A 27,530-nucleotide genomic window follows, 5' to 3' on the forward strand; every position below is an offset into this window, starting at 1 on the left:
ATCCTTTGCCAGGCCAACATCCCACTCATGCAATGAGAATACGCTTGCTCGCTCACATAACTTCTGACGGAGCCGTGCTTTCCATTGTGGGGGTATGGGCGAGTCGCCAAACTGGATCAGTTGAGGGTCTAACTCTGTTGGTACAGTCACTGCCTCAGTTCCAACTTTCAGAGACGGAACGACCAGATCAGCGTGACACAGCTGGCCTAAGACAGTTCCAACTGGAATGACTGTGTCTTTCATGGACTCATTCTGGATAAGGACAGTGAAGTGATCATCCACTGCAGTACCATGCACGACCATAGGCTGCAGCAGTACTCCGGATGGTAATGTAGTGGTGGGTGATGCCTCAACCATCAACATCTCTTTATCCAGAGGCCTCTTCAACTCCACTTCACAGATGGCGCAGCATTCACCACCAGGAGGTAAGGTTAGTGAGCCTGGACCCATCCACTTCACACATGCAATTTCATCCTCTTCACCCTCAGTGGTTGGTTGGTCTGTGTGAACAATGGAGTTCTTGGCCTTTATGCCAAGGGTCTGGGCAATGTCCACTCCGGTAGTCTCTCGGCAGAGCGTGGACAGTCTCTGGAACAGGTTTGCATTTGTGCCTAGGATCACAGGGGTCTTCTCCGAACTTTTTGGACTTGGACAAATCAGAGCAAGGACGGAAAGTGTCTCCTTTGCACCTGCTACCTTCTCTGGAAATTCCAGATCCACTACAACATATCCCAGGTAGGGGTAACTGGTGTCGCTTAAACCCCATATCGCCAACCCGGACACTGGCTGGATTGGGACATCAGGTAAGTGGTGCTTGTACCAGGTCTCAAAGATAATCGTGATTTGAGAGCCGCTATCAAGAAGTGCATCGCAGTGCTGGCCATTTATCTTCACTGGAATGATTGAACAGGGGCCGATCAGTCCTTGAGGAACGCCTCTTTCAAGGGTGGTTACTTCACTTTTCTTAGTTGAGCACCTTGTTTGACAACCGCCTGAGGCTTGAGAAGATGGATCACCCTGTTTAGCTTTCTTTAGAGCGTGTATCAGCTTTTGAATCACTTTGGCCTGATTCTCTGCATTCTGGCATTTGGCAGAGTAATGGCCGTTTTCACCACAGCGATAACAAAAGTTCCCATCTGAGTCGTTAGATGGTTGCTTTCTATTCTCACTCTGGGCTTGTCTTGATGGCTCTACTCGAAGAACTGAAAGAGGGGATTCAGAGACTTTAAGCTTATGGCCTGTCATTTGTTTTTGCAGGTTTTTCACTTGTTTTCTTAACACAGCTACCTCACTATCACCACCTGTCTCGGGCGTGGGCATCTTTGTCCTTGACACAGGCCCTTTGCTATCTGCTACCACCTGGCTAGGCAAAGTACTCAGGGCAGTGAACATTGACTTGAGTTCTTGAATTTCGGTTCTCAAACGCTCAACATCATCCTGTCTGCTGTCGGTAGCAGGATTTGTGTGAACTCTCTGGACAGAGGTGTTCAGCCTCATCCTTGATGACTCATACTCTTCTTCACTTCTGATCTCACTCAGCAGTGTCAAGAATGATGGAGGGTTTTCCTTCCTTTCCCTGAGTTTGAGCTGGACAAGCATCATATCGGAGTGGACAGCACCTCTCAGCAGCTGCTCCACTCGAGCACGGTCAGCACGGCCTGTAGGGAGACCTCCACGACGAACTACCCTGGTCAACGACAACTCTACGCGCCTCAGAAAGTCAGACAACTTTTCCTTTGGCTGCTGCTGTAGCAACCTAAAGGCAAAATACAGGTCTTCACCTGTCTCGGCAGACCCAAAAGCACTCTCAATGGCTTCTAAGCACAGAGCAGGACTAACTTCTGGATCAGTAGTCCGCACAGCCTTTACTACAGCTAACGCAGGACCTTTCAGACTTTCCATGATACGTCGTCGTTTCTCCTTAGTGGAACACTCGCTCTCCTCGACCATCAGGCGTGCATGTTCTAACCAATGCTCAAGAGACTCTTCTCCAACTGGAGTTGGCAAAGTACCGGAGAATACTCTCAGACGACGGTAACTGCTGTTCTCACCTGATGGTTTCCCCATCTTATCTAGCAAATCACCCACCGCACGAATAATAGACTCTGCCGAGCCACCCTCTGGCAGGTCTCCCGGCAAACTCTTTAACGGACTCGGAGGAGCAGGACTTTCCGAAGCAATAACAATCATCCATTTTTTTGTCTGGCCCTCTGGCAACAGGTCAGGAGGGACTTTGGAGGGGTCCACCGTCTCTTTGCACTCGCATAACACTCTGTGACTATCCAGCCTCAGACTAACTGTCCGTCCTCTCACTCGCACTCGGCCTAAGGCTTTGATAGTTCCTAGGGCTTCTTCAATCTGGGCATTTGCAACATCTTCAGAAATCAGTACCATGAGGGAATGGGCATCATCCAACTCTTCTCTTCTGCACCAGTCTTTGAGCTCTTGAACTAAGTCTGCAGCGCTACACTTAGCTTCCATTTTCTTTTAGGGTTTTAGCTTAAACTATTTGAATTATTTTTTGAGAAACTAACAAAAATTTAACTGCTACTGCTAACGGCTATTAGTATCAAACTACAAACTAGTTAATTGCATTAATTAAAATCCTGGACGAGCCCCCATTTTATGTAGCGCCCTCTAGCGTGTCTAGCTATTAGTGTGGAGTGCGCTCCCCGAATTCCTATGTAGCGAGAGATCTCTCTCTCTAATATTAATTAATGCTTTACTATAATTCCCTGATTATTATTTAGTTGTTAGCGGTTACCTTAATAGTAATTTTTAACTGAATGCAAAATGGCAATAACGTGTCTGTATAGCTAAATGAAAGTGAAACACTAATTGTATGCAGCTATCAATACTATAAGCGCAATAAGCATCAATTGAAATGTCACTTATAGGCTATCTTAATCAGCGCTAATAAACACTTTCACTTTAAACCAGGCTACTGTTAACTCAATAATATTATCTGACTTTAAGTAGGCCTATCAAAATTATCAATATCACAAACCCAATGTAATGAAAATCTTCAACAGAAATACGTTTACACCATTTACTGAAAATATAGTATTTACATATACACGGTTCAAATATCAAAAGTAAAATTCAAATGAAACACAATTCAGTCCAATGACCAGTTATACCAACCCACTCAATTCCCCAAAATTAAAGCTAAGCCGGCAAATGACTAAGTGGCCACTCAATGAAATAAAATAAATACCCAAACAGTCAGAGGAGGACACGTTGCAGGCTGTAGCGTGGCTTGGGGAGCGGAGAGACCTTAAAAGCACAATGGTTGCTTCGCGCAGTGGCGCAGCGAACAAAACAATGGCTGTAGTAGTGCTGGTAGTCGTCGCGTTGCCGCGGCAACGCGGGTACTGGCGATGCTGGTGGTTGAAAACGTCGTCCGACAGCTAAGCAGGGAATGGCTCTGTAGATAAGTGTTTTTCAGACGATGCATAAAGGGCAACCGAGCCGGCTACTCACTGGCAAAGTCCTTGCAGCTAAATCGTGCTGACTAGCCGTCCACTCTGTCTCCTTGTTGAAAACTCTAACCGAGTTTTTATAAACCATCAACCATTACACTGTAAACTTAGTCAAATGTCTGTAACTCACTCTTCGTGCAGTCTACAATTACATTTACTATACACGCATTAACTTTTGGTGTTTACCAATTTCTAACGTGGCAGTCACAGCGCAATTCTCAGTCATGTCTTCCTCTCTCCTTTTTTTCCCGGTCTCGTTCTCCCAACGTTATCTTTTTGCTTCCTCGCGACCTCTCACCCTGACCCCCGATTGGATCTTTCTTCTAGGTAAGTGAATTTTAACTTAACTTATTTTCTAACACACATAAACATTATTTAAACATTTTTTAACAAACATGAAATGTACATTTAAAAGAAAATAACCAAAATAAAAACAGTGCTTTTTAGGAAATACCCCAAAATTCCCATAGGGCTACATATAGTTATGTAAGTTTAAATTAAATTGATTTTATTAAAAATATGTTACTAATGTACAAGTCGCAACTGTGGTATAATACTTCATATAAATGCATAATGTACTTAAAGTGCTCTATTTTCATGTACTAATTTTATAATTAATATACTAAAAATGATTCTTTAGTACTTAAGATAATCTTTAGAATATCTAAGTGTACTCAACTGAGCTGTTTTGAGACAGCATGAATATGAACTAAAATGTGCTTTTAACACATACTAATTCTGTATTATTTGTATGTATGATTTAAAAGTGTATGAAAGATGGGTCCAAGTGTACTACTAAATAAAAGCACATTTTAGTTCATATTCATGCTGTCTCAAAACAGCACAGTTGAGTACACTTAGATATTCTAAAGATTATCTTAAGAAGTACTAAAGAATCATTTTTAGTATTTTTTGTACAAAATTAATGTGTGAAAATCGAGCACTAAGTACATCATGGAAGTGTACTAAAATAAACTGAAATAATAGCCAGTAGTCACTAATAAAGGTTTCAAGACTGTGCATGTTCCTGTGCAAATGAAAAAAAAAAAAAAAGATTAGTAACATGGCATTTTCAGTTCAAGTGATTTTGTGGTCCCATGAGCAAAGAAGATTTCAAACTGTTTACTTCTGGGGTTTTGTGGCAGGCAATGCTAATGGATAGCTTTCTCCAAATATTACACACACACAGAAGAAAAGGTGCAAAAGCTGGCTCTGGGGCAGTACCTTTTCAAAAAGTACTACTATGTACCATTTAGGTACTAATACGTACATTTTAGGGACAATTATGTACATTTTAGGGATGAATATGTTCCTTTAAGGTACCAATATGCCCCCTTTAAATAAACTACAAAGGTTTTGCACAGGTACTGCCCCAGTGACAGCTTTTATATACATTTTTTTGTTTTGTTTTGCATGTCATCATGGCACAAACCAAATTAATACTAGTAAATTTCCCCAAGTGAGTCATACTAAATTAAATCCAGAGTCATTCATCAACTACATTAGAAACAACAGTTTTGATGTCACAGAGTTTATGGAGTTTAAGTTACTTAATCACAACTTGAGAAACATGTTGACCACAGTATGAGAAGCATTCAGCTGAGCGTAGCATGTAACGCTCAGCGCCAGACCTTCAAACCGAGCAAGGTTAAATCCAGGAGCTTTTTCCAACTTCACAATTCCTACCCACCCACAAACTTCCTTCAGCCCCAGTTTGTGAGTCCTCTAACAATGAAAGGAATGACAGAGCAAGAGGAAAAAAAAGAATTGTAAAACTGAATTACAATAGAAGGGAGTTCGGTAAACAAATACAGCATCGCAGAGGGCAAATTAATCTGGTCGGGGAATGAAAAAAGAAACAAAAAGAATGCATCCTTTGCCAACGTGACAATTATTTTTATGTGAATCAAAACGAAACAAGTCTGTGCCAATCCCAGCAGTGGCCCTTCTATTGTTTCAGAGATCAAGCCGAGATGAAGTTACAGCGTCAACATACATCCGTAGCAGCTCCGTCCGGACGGAAAAGAGGCCCTCCATATGCAAAAGCAATGCTAATCCACGTGAAACCCTGGGGATGCACACTCTGAGCTTCATGAAGCTTTCTAAAAAAAGAGCTCACTATTTTTATCGGAATGACGCTCCCCGGTGGGAAAGCACCAGCACTGAGTCGTTATGGTTTTTCCTTAGATATGTCGTCCCACCAGAAAATCCAAATAAACACATGGAAAACCACAAGGATATATCTGGCTCGTTGTGCGGAAAGCATTTTTTTCTGTTTCTTTTTGCCTTTCTCCAAATGTCTGTGCGATTGTACTCTTGCATGCATACTAAAAATGCAAGACTTGGGGAACGAGAAGGGAAAAAGATGGAACACTCAACAACCCATTGAAGGAAAGAGATCTGTAGAGAAATTCAGTGCCAACAATATGCCAGTGTAAGATAAGCACTTTAGGACCTAATGTTATCGGTGCATATATTTGGAACTGATATTTTCAGTTGAACCTTGCACTCAGTCATAAACAGTGATGACATACTGCAAGAATAGGAAGATTTGGATTTTGCAGATATGGCTTTGGTTCAAAAGTACTTAAGAGCTCAGCCAGTCTCAGCCTCAGACAGCACACCAAACTGGAAATCACTTCTCTCGATCTGGCAATCTCTAATCTGATTGGCTTGCTTTATGGAACTTCCTGCAGTAAGGGCACACAGGGTTTTTTCTTCAAACAAGGAAACAAATCATGCTCGTAAGGTAATAGGGTAATACAAAAAGCACAAGTCTGTTAGGTAAGTGACATACTTTTGATTGATTGCTTTAAATGTCAGTCACGGCCTCTTGGGTGGGCCTTGGCCCAGAATCCCAGACCTTCTGCCATTAGTCTGAAGGTCTGGCTATGTGAGACTACTACACATTCAGAAACCTTTCGGCCAACCAAGCAACTCATGACCAAGTCTTGACCTACCATTACTGTTTCTAGGTACCTCACATGTAGCAGGTGAGCAAAAACCAATACAGTGGGATAAAAACAGAATATTAAATAATGTATTCAATGGGAAGTAGTGCAGTAAGATTGTTAACTTCACAACTGAAGACAGGGTTGTTTCAGGTGATTGCAGTAGCCCAATATCCTAGGCCCCATGTGTCAAACTCCAGTCATGAAGGGCCTCTGTCATGCAGAGTGTAGCTCCAAAACACCTGACGTTTCTAGTAATGCTGAATACCTTGATTAGCTGGTTGAAGTGTGGATCAGGAGAGTGCAGGAGCGTGTTCCTCTGGGAACTGAATCTGACACCCCCGCCCTAGACTTTGAAAATCCAACTAATCTCCACATCAGTGGTTCCCAATCCTGGTCCTGGAGAAGCCCCAATGCTGCACATTTTAGATGAAGTTCCAAACATAGGTTCAGGAGGAGCCTAATCATTCAGTCCTGTCAACCATCATTACAAGCCTATATAAGCAGCACTCATTGCACTGTCTCAGCGTAAATTCTTCCAGCATCCCTCCACCCCCCATTACTCTCCCTCTAGGTAGTGGGGGGTGTTGAACTCTGAGCTCAAGCTGAGCCTCAGGTTCGAGCCTCCATTCAGGACAGCAAGCTAAGTTTGTTTACAATTAACCATCAGGACTGGATGGGCAGGCGAACTTGTGAAATGTCTTCCTAATCAAACACACCTGATTCATCTCATAAGCTTATTAGTAAAGACTCCAAGACCTCAAATGTGTGTCATATAAGAGAAACATAAAAAATGTGCAGCATTGGGGGTTCAAGCAGGACCAGGATTGGGAACCACTGCTTGCACTGAGTTTTGACCAGAGTCATCTTTCCTTACAAACGGCCAGACAGAGTTGAACACAGACCTCTTGAAACTAATTGCTCATGTCTTGAGAGAAAAACACCAAGAAACTCCCTTAAATTGAGGCAAGTTTACTCACAGCTGCTACAAACTATTATTGCGATTTTTTGCAAAGACTTGTTTCACAAACATGAAACTGGAAATGATGTGTATGTGTGTATCAGAAAATGGCGAAATGATTCCTCCCATATAGGTTCAGTATATGTGAGACAAATTACTTGGGAGAGATGAATCAGACTCCGAAACTGGAGACTTGTGACCAGGGCGTTTCCATGACGGCCTCTCTGTGTGCGAGATAACCCTCTCCTTTCTCTGAACGCTTTATCCGTTGGGCTGCAGCAAAGATCCACACAAACAAACACAGCCGCGGAGAGGAAATACTTTCACTGTGATGTGCCACCCTGAGCTGACACCCGTAAAATCTTGTCTGGCGGTTCTCCGCCCATTCACACACACACTGACACACACAAACATCACCTGTTCCTCTACATCTCTGGCTACATTTCATCCTAAGTGCTTGTGGTTGTGTGAAAATCCTTGTGTGTGTGTGTGTGTGTGCTGTGAATTAGACTTCCTCTTTTGTACACTACGAGAGACTGATATATGTGCAATGGTTTACTAACTTAACTACTATTGTGTATGTACACCCAAACAATCCCAAAGACCACACACTTGCAAACACAACACACACCCACGCTTGATCACTCACAACCCCACGCACACACATCTTGCTGTTGACCGTGGCTTACGCCGTTAAAATCCAGCTGCAGTAACAGTTGTTCGCCGCTCTTCCCGGATCTCCACAGAAACCAGAGCCTGGCTGTTATCGGATCCCGCTCGGCTTTCCTCCTCGGGAAAGAAGAATGCAGTGAGAAGGAGGAGAGAGAGAGACAGAGGGAGGCAGGGTTAAGGAGAAAGACAGGGAGGGGGCGATGGTTTGGTCATGGTCCCGTGTGGGAATATTTAATAACAAACATTAAAAATACCACAGAAAGACTTTGCCACATTCCCACGGTCAAACTGCAGCCAGGGCCTGACAGCACGGTTATAAATACCAGCTATAGAGTGACCCAAGAGTGCACTTACAGTACAACACACACATACAGTACACACAAAACCTATGCACATACTGTAGACACACAATTACAGATCCATGAACAGTACGTCTGGAGAAGCTCTGTGGAGCTGCTTGGACGCTTTTTGCGGCAATTACATCCAAGGTTAAATGCAAGAAATGCATGCTTGCACAAAAATACACACTTGCTCTGTAGTGTGCCGTCTGCATAGGCTGCATTTTAAGGCATCATAGACGCACTCCTGACTTCAAGGCTATTTCAGAAAGTAGACATCATTAAGAAGGTGAGGTCATTTAGGTCAAATTATAATTTGTTTGTATGGATACGCTAGGGTATGCATCAGCGATGGTAAAATTCACTGATTCGCATCGGGCATCAGCATAAAAGTTAAAGGGGTCCTATTATGCTTTTACAAAGTCTTGATTTTGTTTTGGGGTATACTAGAACATGCTCTGATGCTTGTTGGTTCAAAAAACGCATTATTTTTCACATAATTTACATTATTACAACACCTTTCTCCCCAGCCTGGCACAAAAGGCTCGATTAGTTCCTGGTTTGATGAAGGCCCGCCTTCTGTCACACGAAATGTGTTGTGATTGGTTAGCTGTCCCCGTGCGTTGTGATTGGCGAACAGCTTAGACGGTGTTTCAGTACTGCCCCGCCCCTTGCCAAAGCAGCAAGTTCAGTCTGCTCTGGTATAGTTAAGGATGGTGTCAATATTGCCATATCAATTTGAGCCTGATTCAGACCCCGAGAATATTGAACAAGAGGACCGCGCAGAACCTTTGCACGCACTGATGTTGCAAGACATATTAGAGTGGTAACGCTACTGTTGTTTGTTTTTTGGCTAAATCACATTTTAGATAGGATGTCAACAACCTCTTAAAAATAACTGCATTTACTATGTACAGATAAGTGCAACGGTAATATGTATTATGTTTATTGTTCTTTAATTCTAACATTATAACATTAATTGCAGTGAAACTGTTATACAGTTGAATTAATTTATACCATAGTCCAGTGTTTCCCACAGACACTCTATTTGTGGCGGCATATATAATGCAAATAAATTCTCTGCCAGCAGGAGGCGCTGTTGGAGTTGAGATCGAGGTTTCCCCGGCAGTGTTGCCAACTTAGCAACTTTTTGTCGCTAGATTTAGCGACTTTTCAGACCCCCCTAGCGACTTTTTTCCAAAAAAGCGACTAGCGACAAATCTAGCGACTTCTTTGACAAACCTTAGCGAGTCTCTGTGATCGCTGGTACTGCCGCCACGGCGCGAGGTCAGCGTGCACGCACCTCTCTCCCTCTGTATCTGCTTTCCCCGGTAACGCTGTACACAAAGCAGAGCTCTGCTCACAAACACTGCTTCATCAGACATTACATGCAAGATGAAATGAAAATGACATCCAAAATTTTCTGAAGACAGTAAGTTTCCTTCAGAAACACAGTGATACAAAAACACTCGCACCGGGTTTTGATTTTGAGACGTGCAGTGCTCGTGTTTATTCAATGAATCAAGCCTTTTGGAAAATCTATTTGAATAAAAATCTGTATAAAAGAGAGATTTATTTATATATAAAATTATTAGTAGAACTGCTATAGTTTTATTATTTAGAAGGTGACCAATTTTTACATGTAGATTGATTTCTCCTCTCTAAACTGTTTCTCAAGTGCATTCTCTCATCACTTCTGCTTTACAAGTCAGAAAGCACTTAAGTTAAATTTATGATTTGCTGTCTGTCTAAACCAAGGAATTATAAGCGAACTATCTGTACCATATTGAATTGCTTAGCATCGTATTTTTTTTTCATTGAATCGTATTGCATTGAATCACATTGTGTTGAATGCTTCATATGTATCGAGATGTGTATCGCATCGGCATCAGCTTTGGAGATGCAAATCCCTAGTAGGCATAAAGTACACATCAGCATATTTTGAAGAAAAGTAATTAGCTGGTGAAGTGGATTTACTTATTGTTGAGTTAACGGAAGTTATGAGCATTGTAACGTTTGTAGCGGATGTCATAACGAATATCAGTAGACTGGGAAGATTTTAAAATGAGCGGTTCATTCATAAATTCATACAACCATACCTTCACAATTTGGAAATACAAAGAGAAAACAAAAGACAACGAACACAGTGCTGAAAAGGGGCAGAGCTACATAAGGTCATAAGGCCTACATGTGCAGCTAATTTTTCTAATTGCCCATACGCAAGTTCAGTATGCTCCTTGAATTCTGGTGGCAACCAAAAGGTGGCAACAATGGCCCAGGCCATTGTTTCATAGTCGACAAATAAATGCAGGAGACGGAACAACAACAGCAAACTATTCGAGACACCAACAGCAATCGGCTCCTGTGTTAAGGGGGTTCAAATATATCGGCAACTCTATTTTTTAATGAGTACAAAGACATTTTTATCACTTATAACTTCTGGAGAGAAATAGTGCAGCCACTGGATGAGGACGAATCTTGTGAATGCATGCATGCTATCTAATGGAGAATGCTTCGAAAGATTAGAAGAGTTCAGTTGTACATTTACGCTAAACGCTCACGTCAAAAGTTAGGTATACTTTTGGCTTTAGGAATCAGCAGCCTATATAGACAGTAGGCAGCATGACAGCTTATTGAGCTTTGGAAGAAAGCTACTATTTTCGTAGCCACCATTTTGTCAAGAAACACTTCCATCCTCACGTCGGACTGGCCGAGGAAAACAGGGGAAGCTCTCACTGCCTTTCTTTCCGTTCCTGAAACAATGAGACTGGAAGCTGGCCGTCTGCCCCCGTCTTTGTGTGTGTTTGTGTGCATGTGTGTGAGTTCTTTCGCTCTCTGCCTTCACAGGTCGCAGGGCTTAACCCAACATGGCTCTTTTGTTCCTGTTATTGGACAAGACATTAGTCTCAGTGTCAAGGAGCATTGGGGTTTGCAGCCAATTTTAGATGTACTACAAATGAGGGTGTGAAACAGCAAGAGCGTAAAAAACACAAGAGCAGTTTGGTGTGTGGAAACTTATATGGTAAAACAGAACGCTTTGAAGCATTTATAGAGTTGACTAATTTAATGTGTGACATTTGTTTTGCAATAACTGTATGGTCTTTTTTTTTTTTTTACATGTTTTAGCCGTTTCAATGTTGGAGACAGTTCAGAGGATAGGAAATTATGGGCAGAGAGGAGGGGAAGCATTTCAGTTGTGTGCAACACCCATTAGTGAAATATGCTGTGCAGCATTATACGCATGGGCTAAGTCTTGCTTTGGCTGTGCATATGGAGTTTGTAATATTACTGATGTTTGATAGAGTGCCATAACAGCATGAAAGTAACACAAACTGGCTAGATTAATCACTACCATATTTCGGCTACAATGCTTTAGCACTCAGCTTGGGACATTTCAAACAAAACTTAATCAAAGAACAATATTTAGAAATTAATTCGATCTGACTCTTACGACGGACACTCCCTTGAACATGCAGAGGAGTGTGTTTGACTCATTGCAACAACAACATCTTCTCTTGTGTCTTATCTACACAAGCAACTCCTTGCTAGTTCCTATGGTTGGAAACAGTAGAAAAGAGTCATCTTTTCTCAATGTCTTGCTCATTCTGTCTTCCTTACAAAGGCGGGTTCCACAGAACATATTTATTGCGCTAATAAAATTAAATGCATGTCTGTGGTGGAAGAATTATTGTGCAATAAAAGTCTGAAGAACCAAAAGATTCTTACCGCAATAATCAAGTCTTAGACACCACAGATATTTCACTTATGGTTTGGCCAGGGGCTGTTATGATGTCACGGGCCATGAGTCAAACAGGTATGGGCCATTCTCAAGGTGAACATTGCTTTTATAGTCATTATATCTCTCTGAAATATCAACTTTATGGCTATGGTCACCCCAACATTTAGTATTGGGTTATTTTAGCCACATCCACTGTTCTTAGGTGAAGATTCAAATATACAGACAAGCAGTAAATCATCAAATAGTTTTAAAGTGTCACAGCAATGGTTCTTTAACTTCTCTTGTTCTTCTCGATCAAAACTTTAAAAATAATGTGAGGTGGAGGTGAAGATTATTTACCTGCTAACAGGCAAACAACTGACTTATTCTTTCATGAATCCTCATCAGATTTCATAGGGCAGGTTTGGGCAACCCTGGCCCTCAAGGTCCACTGTCCAGCAAAGTTTAGCTCCATCCCTAATCAAACACACCTGAACAAGCTAATCAAAGTCTTCAGAATTACTAGAAAGCTACAGGCAAGTGAGTTTGATTGGGGTTGGAGCTAAAAAAGTGGACTTTCGGGACCACGGTTTCCCACTTTTGCCATAGGGATTGAAAAGCAATCAGGGTAAAGTTAAAACATACCAGCTTGCTGTGCAAGGAGAAATTGGTGGAAATAATCAGAGTTTAGATGAAAAGATTATACACCAAGAAATTGTATTAAGGATAAAATGATGGAAGCACCAATGCTTGTATACTTGCTACATTTTTCAATATGAGCATAACCAAAAGCTCCTTCTCACCTCCAGTTCTTGGTGAGCAAATGTAGTCTGATCCAAAATCAGAACATCCTCTTCTTTTTCTGCAAATATTAAAGAAACACAAGTGAGAGTTATACAGTCCCGTCAACATCCCCTGCCATTATCAAGATGTTTCTAGTTACTTGGGCAGCTTAAGAATTCATTTTAGCAATTTTATCCAAAGTGTCTTATTTTAAAGTGACAGTCCTAACTAGAGTAACCTGTGGTTAAAAGTTTTGGCACAATGCTTTCAAGGCTTTAACCGTCCACCGCTTTCCATGCGTGCTTCTAGACCACACCACCTCCCGTATGGAAAGGTCTGAGAAAAGCAAAATCTCAGGTCTCAAACTTTCATTTAAAAAAAATAAAAAGGACACCATCAGCAGTTGCCACTGGAAACAGTGATGAAACATGTTACACCATTTGCCAGTTTGTAAACGCTTGACGGTCCAAAAGAGTTTGGTGGATGCCAGGAGAACATTACCACCCTGAATTGCATGGTGCCACATGTGAAGTTTACTGGAGAAGGAATAACAGTCTAGGGTTGTTTTTTTTAAAGCTTTGGACGAGATATCATAACTTCAGTATGTAGTGATGCACTGCTGGGTTATTCTCAGCATGACAGTGTCCCTGTGCAACAAAATGAAACCAAACACAAATGGTTATGAGATGTGTGTACAAGAACTTGTCTGAGCCCAAGCCTCAACTCTACTTTACACCTTCATGATCAATGTTAGAGTAAGTTTGCTTAAACTGGGCATTGCCGATATTGTTAGACACCCTGTGTTTGACATGGTAAGCTGCTGTCAAATGTGCGTGTGTACTACATTGAGTTTTTAACTTGTGCGTCAGCACTCTTACCACTGTCTCTTTTTCCAAAATATCTCCCAAGTTCATCCTAACCCCTACAAAACCACCACTGCCCTCCCAGTCTCTCTTTCTCACCCAGCTGTGCGAAAAGTGAACCCCATTTCCTCAGCTGCCTGTTTCTCTCTCTTTCTGGACTGATGTGTGGAAAGCAGGCTTCATTTTCTGTGGTCACCATTCCAGGGGAGCCTCCCTCATTCCTGCCGGTTTATGTCAAACAAGCTTTGCTGGTCTCCTGGGTAGCAGTAAATTAGCTTGGGTTTAAATACTAATCTTACTGAGAATTTTCATCTAGTTTTGTTGTGCTCTGGAAATGTTTTTGACCTCTCTGGAATGTCTTTTCCCTAAAATTTTACACAATATTCATGTATGTTTCATAGTCTTTAGTGCATGATGGATTCATAAATTGGGAGGTGGCTGCACTATTTGGCTTGGAACATGTAGTTTAATTAGCTCATGCAGCAACACCTACTTTAAAATGATGTAGTGTACTGGGACAAAGTATAAATGTAATATTCTTAGTAGGGGAATTTTACTTAGTTGTATGCTTATGCGCTCGATAATGATACTCAGATGTGCTCTAAAGGTTATAACATCATTGACTTTGTGGCAGAATTTGGATCATTCTAACAATGGTGTGTGAGAAGAATAAACTGAAATCAAATTACAATTAAAAACAATACTTTGGCGCCCCCTGTCTGTCTAATAGAACCCATTCTGCTTCTCCAACAAGCAATTAGAAGTTGGCAGCAGAGGGCACTCCAAACTAATAACAATAAACGCTTACTACAATGAAGCAGCTTAGGCAGTATGAAAAAAACACACAAAATTAAATTAAATACAATAAAATAGCATAACATAACATACAAATAAATAAAAAAATAACCAAAAAATTAAATACTTCTTCCAGAGAAAAAGTACCGAGTCAATAATAAACTCAATTTCATTGATTATAATGGTCAGAAATTATTCCAAATGTTTCAGAATTATTTTACAGAGGAGGTTTGCTACTTTATCAAGTAGAGATGAACTTCTACCTGCTAAGGTCCTGTGGTACAGAGATACAACCCACACCCCTCCTTCGCCTAATTTTACCCTTCATTGCTGATCCTAATAAGGGTACAACTATAGTTAATGAACATGTCAGATGCAAACACACCTGGGGATATGGATATGTTACACAGCAGGATTCTTACAGCCGGCTGGTTTGAATAAACAGAATTCCATTATTACTGCAGCACTTTCACTTTTAATGAAGGTAGAGATTTAATGTAACAGGTGAACAATTGGAGAATTTACACTATAGTCAAACTAAAAGAAAACGACAGTGGAATGTACCAGTTTATAACGTAATAGTGTGGGCTAAACCCCTCCTCTGCAGAAGATCAACGCCTGCTTCTACACCGAATGCATGTCTGTGCAGAAACCAAACAATAAAGATGTTCTAAAGAAAACGAGACACTGTGCAGTGCCAAGTTGTGCAAAACAGTCTTGGCATCGCCTTCCTTCTGATCCCAACATTAGGAAAGAGTGAATGAACTTTATTTTTAATGAAGAACTCAGTCCTTCGTTCACTTCATTTTTCCGCAGATTTGTTTACAAACAAAGCCAGATTTTCAGAAAGATTGAAACTAAAAGACGATGTTGTGCCGACTATATTGGATCCAAACGTAATGTCGCAACACACAAGTGTGAGTAATTGTTTTTATAACGTGGTCACTATTGCTTTGTCTGTTATTCCAGATCATTTGATATGTACTATTTATGCATTTTTAACCTAAATCAAAGCAGCGTCTATCTGTGAAGGATGTAGACTGTCAAACAACTATTGGCCAATCATAGCGGTGGATGTTTATTGCCACGTCTATTCAAACAGAGCGTTCTGATGAGTTAAAAACAGGACAGAAAATAGCATATTACTTCTAAATGATGTTTTTTGATGTAAAAATCTTGATAACATTATAAGTGGATAAAAAAGGCAGTTCATGACCCCTTTAAAACCTTTTTTTCCATTATGGTACTGTATCAAAGATAAAAATGAATAAAATAATAAACATTTTAAGAACTGTTCTTACAAATAATAAATTTTCCAAAAACATGTTTATGAGGAAAAAAAACATAAGGGTTGACATGCTGTTTTGTAATTATAGCTATAAATCACGTCCTAATTGTCAGAGAAAATAAATGGGCAATATACAGAATCTCTATGACTGTAGCTCGTTCTTGAGGTGCATTATTGTACCACAAAAGCCAGAAAGACATGGTCTTAGCCTTGTATCACACAATAATACCAGCCTGCTGGCTCAGAGCCTCTGATTGCTCCGAGAGGTACAGTGATTCTTGGTCAAGAGGGACAGAGAGATGAGGAGAGGGGGAGAAGGATTATTTTGTTCTTTTCTCCACTCTATTACATGGTCAAAGCTGTTAAGCTCTGCGTGAAATCAGTCGCGGTTTCATGCCACAATACCACACAGCAGCCTAACCTCTCTCTAAGACTGTGGGTGGCTACAAATATTGGATTCTGGTGTTTATAGTGCACAGACATATTTCAGTGCAGATCTGGCCACAGTTGGCAGAAACGTATGTGTGTGTTTTCCTCTGCTAACCAAAAAAGTACCATGGTTATTTGGATGTGGTTTTGGACACAGGAATTGTGGTAACACCATGGTATTCTCTGAAAATACACTGGAATATTACCATATTATCATTTAATACCAAGGTAAAATATCAAATCTGATACTATTTTTGTATATAATTGTGCGATACTGGTTGATTTCAGTGTAGATGGGGTATTAGATATTGTATTTGTTGTAAAAAGAGTAAATAAATTGAGATTTGGTGTTAATATATGTAATAAAACGGCTTGTATTAGAAGTGCAGTGGGTCAATCAGGTTTTTCGATCCCTCTAAATTAAACAGGGGTAGGAGAAAGTATTGTAACACCAAATTACACACTTCTCCTTTAAGGGTGTTTTTCAGGTAAAATCCCCTACTGAGATGATTTCGATCCCTCCTATAAACTGCCACTGCACTACACTACACTCAGGAGACAACTGCCTGAGCCCTGACTGATCAGTCACAGCTGCTCAGATCAATACATGCTTTCTAATAGAAGCTCTCACATGAACACACTTAGTTTAGACACTCAAGCCTGTGGAGATGGAGAATGGAGCAGCAGCAGGGATCGACTGGGATGAGTAGAAACAAGGCATGGGAATAAATAAATGAATGTTGAGAGCTAAGGGAGTGCGATGGATGAATGAGTGAAATTTGGATGAGAGTACAGTATAAGAGGAATGCAATGAATGTGTGAAAGTTGTAAATGGATTTTAAAAATCATGAAGAAAATGCAACAATGACAGTGAACGAGAATGAAGGACTGACAGAAATTGGGAGTAAGATGCACTGTAAACAGAGGAACATTCTGGTTTACTTACAATAGGCATATAATACTATATACACACACATATACACGTTTTCAACTCCATTATCATGCAACGCCTGTTCTATAAAAAAAATAAAAATCAACCAAAGGAATTATTGCATAACTAGTGCAAAATGCATTTACTTACACATATTTGAGATATTTCAAGTTTTGTAAAAATTTATTTTACAGTAAAAATTTCTCCTATTATGTGTGTTTTGCATTTTTGTGCTTAAACCATTTACACTTCATATTAAGATATGTTTATGATCCAATCACAAGTGGACAATGTTAAATATTGATTTACATGGGGCTTTCCAGAGGTAGTGGGTTCAACCAGATTGCTTTCGTAGAGTTTTGCGGCTATTAGAGCAGAAACAAAAGCTGTTGCTCTCTGTATCATTCTCCATTGTCCTTTTGCATTCATAAGTAAATTGTTCAACCTTTTTTTTGCAATATTAGATTGAAAGATCAGAAAAAGCCTATACATATACCCACCCATAAACCCGTCCCTCAAAGTGGTTGAAAGTGGACAAAAGAATCAGATTAAAACAGCATGTGTATACTGTTTTCCTCATCTACTTGTTATCCGATTGACTAAAACACATCTTAATACCAGGCGTAAACACAGCCTTGGAGTAGCATATTGCTTAGCCGGGCAACATGCTAACCCTTTGTAAATGTACAGTATTACTGTGATTTCTGTTTGCTAAGGGATTTTTTTAAATTTTGTCTTTGATAATTAACCAGATACAGTCACATATTCTGCTAATGCCGTTTTGAAGATGATTCCTTAAAGGACATTCAGCGACTTAATTCAGTGTATGTTTTTTCTTTAGGAAGAAAAGTGCAGCGTTATGTGTCGAGAGAGAAAACTGTTGGCGCTGGTTTCTCCCCCTCCCTCCTTTAGCTTCTTCTCAAGGTGACACTTCCATCTGCCCCTTCCCTCTCTTTTCCAATCTTTTCTTTAAATGCCCCACTAGAGCCGATGTCACAGGCTTTTCATGGTCTTGCTGAAGGATATGCTTTACTCTCTAATCTATATTCCACTCATGCCTGCATTTCCATTCTCTTTAGAGTCAGTGTCCATTACAGACCCAATGATATTTCATTGCAACTGAGAACGAAGGTTGAGCGAAAGAGGAGAGAGAGACTACTTGCATGAAACACACATTGTGTTCCTTTCTTTATAGTAAATGGTGAATAAATGGACAGGGAGGACACTCATGTCCATAAATACATGAACAAAATACTCTCCACTCTTATTCATATTCACTGGGCACTTCAGCACTGCATTTAAGTATTTTCATATTTTATTGTTTTGATCACTTCAATAACCTCCAGATTTGATGCAGAAAGAGGTTAGGGTTTATTTTTTAAATGGTTTCATGGTGAAAATGCTAATTATTTGTATATTATCTTACAGCTACTGCTAAAAAAGTAATCCATAACAATGTACAAAATCTGTCTATGAATAAATTACAGTAATAATACTGAGATCCTTAGGTAATTTTCACTACAATCATTAACTGAGACAATAACTAAGATGGCATATGTTTTGCTGTTTTTAGGCTTTTCCTGTTATCGATTGCTGTATGTCTGTTTGACTTGTTAATTCATTTGGGAACTGGATCAACTGACACATTGAAAATATTCACCTTTAACAATTTTTATTTTTATTACAACCCGAATTCTGGAAATGTTGGGACGTTTTTTAAAATTAGAATAAAATGAAAACTAAAAGACTTTCAAATGACATGAGCCAATATTTTATTCACAATAGAACATAGAGAACATAAATGTTTAAACTGAGAAATTTTACACTTTTATCCACTAAATGAGCTAATTTCAGCTGGGAGAACATCTAGCTACTAATTAAGTTAACTGACATCAGGTCAGCTATAAAAGGGATGTCTTAGAGAGGTAGAGTCTCTCAGAAGTAAAGATGGGCAGAGGCTCTCTAATCTGTGAAAGAGTGCGTAAAAAGATTGTGGAATACTTTGCAATTTGACGTTGAGGAACGTTGTTTTTGCAAATCTCATCATCTACAGTGCATAACATCATCAAAAGATTCAGAGAAACTGGAGAAATCTCTGTGTGTAAGGGACAAGGCCCACGACCTTTGTTGGATGCCCGTGGTCCTCGGGCCCTCAGACAACACTGCATCACTCATCGGCATGATTCTGTCATTGACATTACTAAATGGGCCCAGGAATACTTCCAGAAACCACTGTCGGTACACAATCTGCCGTGCCATCTGCAGATGCCAACTAAAGCTCTATCATGCAAATCGGAAACCATATGTGAACATGGCCCCATTGTGTCCTGTGAGCCAAGGCTCATTTAAAATGGACTGTTTCAAAGTGGAAAAGTGTTCTATGGTCAGACGAGTCCAAATCGGACATTCTTGTTGTAAATCACGGATGCTGTGTCCTCTGGGATATCCGTGTTATCAGCGTGTTATCAGTGTTAAGTTTAAAAGCCAGCATCTCTGATGGTATGGGGGTGCATAAGTGCATACGCTATGGCCTGCTTGCATGTTTTGGAAGGCACTATGAATGCTGAAAGGTATATAAAGGTTTTAGAGCAACATATGCACCACTCTAGATGATGTGTATTTCAGCAGGACAATAAAAATCCACATACTGCAGCTATTACAACAGCATGGCGTCATAGTAGAAGAGTCCGGGTGCTGAATTGTCGGGTGCTATAGAGAACATCTGGCGCATCATTAAAAAACAAAAATACGTCAAAGATGGCCACGAACTCTTCAGCAGCTGGAAACCTATATCAGGCAAGAATGGGACTGAATTCCAACACCAAAACTCCAGAAACTCATAACCTCGATGCCCAGACATCTTCAAACTGTTTTAAAAAGAAGAGGAGATGCTACACCATGGTAAACATGCTCCTTTCCCAACTATTTTGAGACCTGTAGCAGGTATCAAATTTGAAATGAGCTAATTTTGTGCATAAAATTTTAAAATTTGTCAGTTTAAACATTTGTTATGTCATCCATGTTCTATTGTTAATAAAATATTGGCTCATGTTATTTGAAATTCTTTTAGTTTTCATTTTATTCCAATTTAAAAACGTCCCAACATTTCCAGAAATCGGGTTGTATTTGAAGTTCTTTAAACTTGACGGAGTGACCTGAGAACAGATCATTACTGAATTACCTAAAACAGGGTTGCCAACTTTGACTGCCTGGCTGGAGTGAGATTTTGAAGACTGAATTGATCTCATGCTCCTATTTGGATCCAACCATTTACTTTTAATTCTCTTAATACTGTAAATTACCCAGACATTTAATATTGTACCAGATACACTTCTTAGAAACTTTCCTGTATTTACTTTTCCTACCATCTAAGTTGTTTAGAGAGCAACCTTTTAACTTTTAAGCAAGTCAGTAAGTTTACTGGTGAATTTATTTATTTCTTAAAAAATAAATGTAAATTATTTTATGTATACAAAATATGTATAACAGAAACATCATGATAAGTACTTAATGCATGCATATAATTTGTCTGCCTACAGTTGTAAATCAGAAAGGCAGTTTCAAATCACTAAATTGTAGACAATAAAAAAGCAATCTAGATGTTAACATGTCATCTGTTGTGTAGGAACACTCATTCAATCCTCTATTAACAATAACAATCATTTATTCCTCCTGTAAATATATTTTTTTTATTACGATATCATGTAGTCTTTTTTATAAAAGTTGAGTTTATAAAGGTTAATTTTATAATGCATGAAAATCCATATTTTAATCTATATTACTGCGCTCATTTCTCCTTTGCAATACAAATGCATTTTTTTCCCTACTATAAGCGACATCAGTGACAGTGCACATAGGCCTATCATCCGTCGTAATGGTCCAGCCAAATAGACCATACTCTCATTTGACCAATTTGTGCATCACGGGAAAAATCCAGTCCTATGATGCATCTGACAACAAATGCATGAGAGTTGGCATCCGTGATTATAACCTTATTCACAATTTTATCCCAGTTCAACTAACCCTTCTCAAATCTTCATCATTTCAGTTGCTGTATTGTGGTAGAGTTGTAGATGAAGGCAGCAAAGAAGACCTACCGCATGACAAGTACAGTGGAGAAACTGACTGCAGCCCATGAGGCGAATGCATCTGTCACTCCTGACCATCAGAAGAGCCTTCACGAGAAGACAGAGAAATACAAACAGGGTTTGCAGAAGGTATGGAAAACAGCTGTGGCAAAAATTCAAGAAAAACATATGAACAGATTTTATTTAAAATTCTAATAATTTAAAATGACATGTGTGAGAGTGGAGTGGAACAAGCTCCCCTCCAAGCTCAAAGCATTCTGTAATCACTACAATATGTTCAGCCAATCAAATTTAAGGACTTGTTTAAATTATGTTTACATATTTTATTGGAAAACAATACCTATTAAAAAAAAAAAAATGTTTGCAGTGTATTTTCTATTGAACAGATGTTGCTGCACATTTTTATAGACTGTTATCAGTATACTTTACCACATGATTTTTGTTGAAGTGTGAAACACCCAGGGCTGGCACAGAGGTCATCTGGAAAACAGTCTTATACATGGCCAATTTCATGGAGGTAATCACTCCCATCTAATAATATGGCAAAAACACAGGGGATAGTTAATAGTTCATCCAAAAATGAAAATTAATTTACTCACCCTCATATCTTTCCAAATCTGTATCACTTGCTTTATTTTGTGAGACATACTGTAAAAGAAGGTATTTTCGGTAAGAAAAAAAAATTCCTGTAAAACAAATATTCATGTTGCTTTTTTGCTGCATTTTCCATAAAATGACCAGGGCTCCGCAGCCCTCCACTCCGCCCGATAATTAGTTTCACTGGCTCGGTTGTCTTTTATAGGCACTGTCTAAAGCCTTTTTGCAGCGTATCTATGCAGATTGTTTGGCATAACTTAATGTGAGTTGTTTACACCTACCTAACCATATTTTGGGCAAAAATGTACATCTAGAATTTAGCCAAATCTGACTAAACTTCCTTCTTGGGGACATCCTCCTTTGTAAAAACTGTATTTTAAAAAAAAAGTAAATACATTATTTATTTATTTTTATTTAGGTCACAGTATCTATAACCAGCTCTTTAGAATAACAATAGAAAGTCTGTGCAGTGTGTGTGTGTGTGTTGTCAGTGAGTAACTGACAAGTAACACAAAATAAAGATTTATTTTTTTTATTAAATAAAATTTCCCTCCACCCACTCAATAATTTAAATATATATTAATATCGATCAGTTTGAGGAGCTGACGGGAAATATCTTTATGATCTTGCAGCATAAGTTTACGTTAGTTTTCCTGTTTTAGGCACTAAATTTACTATATAGTCTTCATCTTTGTTACACTGATTTGGCCTTTTTATACATTTTATTTCTTTTATCTTATTTCTTTTTATAGTGTTCTCCTCTGTGCACTAAACTTGCTCATTTTTTTATTTATTTTTTTTATAGTAACTTTGTTTTTAAACTACATTTGCTGCTTTTTTTGTGCACTAAGTTTTCGGTATTTGTTTTTGCACTACTTTTGCACTTAGTAGTTAATTTTTGCCCACCAAGTTTGTTGCTTTTTTAAACTAAGCTTGCCACTCTGAAGACTCTCTGCTGAATGGTTTATGCAGTTTTTTCTCACCGGGGCCAATTTGGAGCATCTTCTGAATGAATAAATGTAAAGTTGAAGCTTGTGATGGCACTTCTTGGACTTTCACAAGAGGGATTTCGGTCATCATCTGCCTTCCCTCCTAAGTTATCTGATCCTACCTGTTACTACCTGATCCTGAGCTCCTCCTAATATGTGTCCCAGCTGAAACCATTCATGCTGTAGGATCTCCTCTATAGTTGCTCTCTCAGTTGGTTGATAAGCCAGGCAGCGACTTATCAAATCCTGCAATTCTGTAAGAGTTTTTCATTGGTTAGTCAAGCATGTTCTTTTATGTCCATGTGACATGCTAATGTTGTCAAGCTTTTTGAAATATGTAACGTGTATTATGCTTTGTGTTTAACAATGTTATTGTCACTGTGTTATTGGTAGTTAATTGCTCTCTCTCACCTGTGGACACTCTGACGTTAAAACTCAGATTGCCATGTGCCATGTCTTCTAGACTGTTAAAGGGCTGACATTTGCACACCATTGTGTACATCATTACGCCCAGAGACCAGATGGTTGTTGGCCCTGCTTCGTATTTTAAGTCCTTGTAGTATTCAGGTGGGCAGACTCCTCCTGTTCATGAAAGCAAGGGATATCCAGGTTAAACAAACATTTTGCCAACAAAAGTCTCCAGCAACTTGACCAAAAGTCCATTTACACACATCTGTTCTTTGTTGGTTATTAAATCACTACACAGAAGTTTGACTTCTCGCCAACTCACCTGTAAATTCACCCAAGTAGCCTGAAGTTTTGACGAGGTCACTGCAGCCAAAGTCTATCAGTTTGACTTGGTTCGTCTTTGTGTTGATCAGAAAGTTATTCAACTTAATGTCACGGTGGAAGACGCCTCGTTCAAGACAGTGCTTGGCCCCGAGCACCGCTTGGTACATCAGGCTACATGTCTGTGCTTCGTTCACTCGCTGCATATTGTTAACCATGAATTTGAGCAAGTCCTTGCAGTGTTGTGGATATTCCAGGATCAGGATGAATCGATCCTCCTCTTCAAACCATTCCAGCATGTGCACAATGTAGGGGCTTAATGGAGGTCGTTTCAGCAGCAGGTTTAGAGCCACTTCTGCAAACAGCGGCTTTGAACAGCCAGGCTACAGAAAAGAGAATTCAGTAATTAAGAGTTCAATATTACATTTCACTTGTATTTGCAATGTAATTTGTATTAAATTAGAATTTGTATTTAAATGTGTACATTAAGTTGTCAACTTACTATTTCAATATACCGGTCTGTTTCACATTTGGGGATGAATTTGATGGCGACCTGCAAAAAATAAATATTATTTAAACAAACAAACAAATAAATACATTTATAAGTGAACAAGATGTTACAGATGGGTAAACTGATCATATTGAATCTGCAAATTAACATTAATTATATATATTTTTTCCACAAATATTTAAATATGCTTTGGTCTAAGCACTGATCTGTATGGTCTATATACATTAGGTTAATAATGCGGTGATTCTACCTGCTCGTGTAGACATTTTGAAATCCCCTCGTACACAGTGCCAAAGCCTCCTTCTCCAATCTCTTCTCCCACTTCATAAATTTCATCAAATGGAACTGCAAAAATGTACAAAGAGAGCATGCTAATATATAAGATTCACAGCTTTACATGAAGTCCAATAGCATTGCTTGAATAAATATACACATCCAGTTCACATCAGATACAAGCACACTAAATATGGTCAATGTTTGAGACTAACGCTTGCGTCCGCAATTGCATACAAAGTAAGTTCAAATTCAAATGTAGTACCTACGATTTCGGATGCACCGTAAGTCAACGTGTAACAGCAGCATTCTTTCAATTCCTTTTAGGCAATCAGGAAAATAATGCTACTTGGTCAAGAGTACTAGATTTATCATTTACGTTTGGAATACCTTATGAGGAATTAGACATAATGTATGTATGTATAAACACACAAGCTGCGTCCCAAATGACGCACTATACACTATGTACTTATACACTATGTACTCAAACATATAGTGTATGAATTATGTAATGTTATTTTGTCATTAATAATCAGAGTCTGATAGCCCCACCCCTTCACGACATAATTAAAGCTGCGACAGTTGAGTGCATGAAGTGTTCAACATTCCACACTTTGTTTTTTCGGTTATTTAAGTGCATCATCCGGGTATTTAAAGTGCACTTTTCTTTTTGGAATTTTCAGTGTGAACACATTACTCACACTATTTATATATGGAGCGATTTTTGTGCCAATATTTATCAAACAAATCCAGTGTTTTGCAAATAAACACAATCTGCTTTGCAAAGAAAAACTCGACTTTCAAACAAACGCAAAGTGATTCTCAAATACAAAACTCTTTGAGAGAAAATGCAGAGGTATGGACAAATATATGTATTGTGTGTTACAACTGTGAGACTCATTTGCCTTTTTATGAGGAAACTTGGCTTGATTTTCTCACAAATGCATGCAGGCTGATTTTCTCACAAATGCATGCAGGCTGATTTTCTCACAAATGCATGCAGGCTGATTTTCTCACACGAGTGCGGGCAGATTTTCTCACATGTGCAATTGAGCAACTTTCTTTTCCAAAACAGCAGGTGGCGCTGTTGGTCAATTTACGCTAGTCTCCCGAGACCTGAAACACCTCTTTACCTTTTCAGACCAATATGAGTGGGGAACAGGTGAGTTTCTGTCTTACTCGATCTATAATTAACCATTTAGATGTTTTCACAAAGCAACCCTACTACAGTGCCAGTGAAAATCACAACAAGTGCTGTAACGTTGTTAACTTGATTGATTAGTTCAAAAATCAGAGGTGACCTGGCTAAACATTTAACTAGTCTGTCTTTCCCTATAAAAACTGATCCATTCTCCGTACCTCTTATCCTCTGTTGGATCGCGGGATATAGAATATACATATATATACATATATATTGATACAAATCTTCAACATTCAAAACGATGCAAATGTATAATAGATAGCAACAATATTGTGTACCAAAAATGAAAGCTTAGACAATTTAATTTAGTATCAGATATAGTAATATCACTCAAGAGGTCATTAATTATTAATAAAAAAATGAAAACAAATCACATTATTTAGTGCAATATCTAAAACCTTTTTTTTTAAATGATGTAACTGCAATCATTTGTCTAAAATAATTACGTATTTTTTAGCTTAGCAAAATGATGAATATTTATTTTCTGGTGTCACTCTTGTCCTGTCAATTGGGGAGAAGGATCAAGTGATAGGATCACGCTGATATAATACTAAATTCAGCATTTTAATAAGCAGTGGTTTAATAAACAGCGTGCTACACGGGTGAAGACACCCTCTGGACAGCCAGGACTCTTCTAGGAGGGACTCAGATGACCAACGTTTGCATTTTAAAGAGCCACTAATATAATTCCTGACGGTAGCCTTTTATTCTTAACTTCATGAGTTAAAATGTTGCTCGGCCATATATAAAAAGATACATCATTTTAGTAGAATTTTTCCAAACAGGCTACTGTCAGACTAAAATCTGCTGGTATATTGGTTGAAATAGGAAATATCTCCTTACAGGCCACTTTTAGTTTTAAATGTTGTACAAGGCATGTATATTACTATATATAAACATAAATATGATAAACTATGATATCCCTTATGAAAATTAAAATTGGTTTTACTATTGGTTGTAAAAGTGTGGTTACTGTGGTAACCATGTTTTTTTTGCAGGTTACCATTTCAATATAGGCAGCTTTACTACAAATACCATGGTATTTATTTAGAAAACCATGGTTAATTTTCGTAAGGGTTATTAATGTTTAGATTATATTTTGGTACATTTATATAGCTGAATCACAATAAAGCTCACCTGAACTTAAACTAGTTTGATTATAGTAGTCTATTTGTATAATTAGATTAGCCTACTCCTTTCAGTAGGTTGTCTATGTGTAGTTTTATACTCTGTTTACTGCAGAGGTAGCCTACAACATTTCTCTCCACTGTAGGCTATGTTTCAACATATATACTGTAGCAGAAAGACAATAAATCTTACTTGACCTAACGTAAAAATAAAATTCATAATGCTTTCATTTTTGGTACACAATATTGTCGCTATCCACTATACATTTGCATTTTAGTATTACAATATATTGTGACACGATATATTGTTATACCCCTGCATTGTTTTGAATGTTGAAGATTTGTATCAATATATATGTATATATATGTATATTCTATATCCCGCGGCCGCGATCCAACAGAGGATAAGAGGTACGGAGAATGGATCAGTTTTTATAGGGAAAGACTAGTTAAATGTTTATCCAGGTCACCTCTGATTTTTGAACTAATCAATCATGTTAACAACTTTACAGCACTTGTTGTGATTTTCACTGGCACTGTAGTAGGGTTGCTTTGTGAAAACATCTAAATGGTTAATTATAGATCGAGTAAGACAGAAACTCACCTGTTTCCCACTCATATTTGTCTGAAAAGGTAAAGAGGTGTTTCAGGTCTCGCGAGACTAGCGTAAATTTACCAACAGCGCCACCTGCTGTTTTGGAAAAGAAAGTTGCTCAATTGCACATGTGAGAAAATCTGCCCGCACTCGTGTGAGAAAATCAGCCTGTCGCATTTGTGAGAAAATCAAGCCAAGTTTCCTCATAA

At 38.9% G+C, this 27,530-nt stretch overlaps 1 protein-coding gene across 1 annotated transcript in view; it reads left to right on the forward strand.

The window, feature by feature from the left end:
• The first annotated feature begins 9,151 nt into the window (after window positions 1–9,151).
• LOC306859737 (uncharacterized protein) overlaps window positions 9,152–27,530 on the forward strand; it is a 708,874-nt gene continuing 690,495 nt past the window's right edge. The window contains exon 1 of the mRNA XM_079400963.1: window positions 9,152–9,430. The gene's annotated coding sequence lies outside the window, so the exon portion shown is untranslated. The remainder of the gene's footprint in view (window positions 9,431–27,530) is intronic.

The sequence above is a fragment of the Barbus barbus genome (genome assembly GCF_936440315.1).
Source record: "Barbus barbus genome assembly, chromosome: 40".
Lineage (NCBI taxonomy): Eukaryota > Metazoa > Chordata > Actinopteri > Cypriniformes > Cyprinidae > Barbus > Barbus barbus.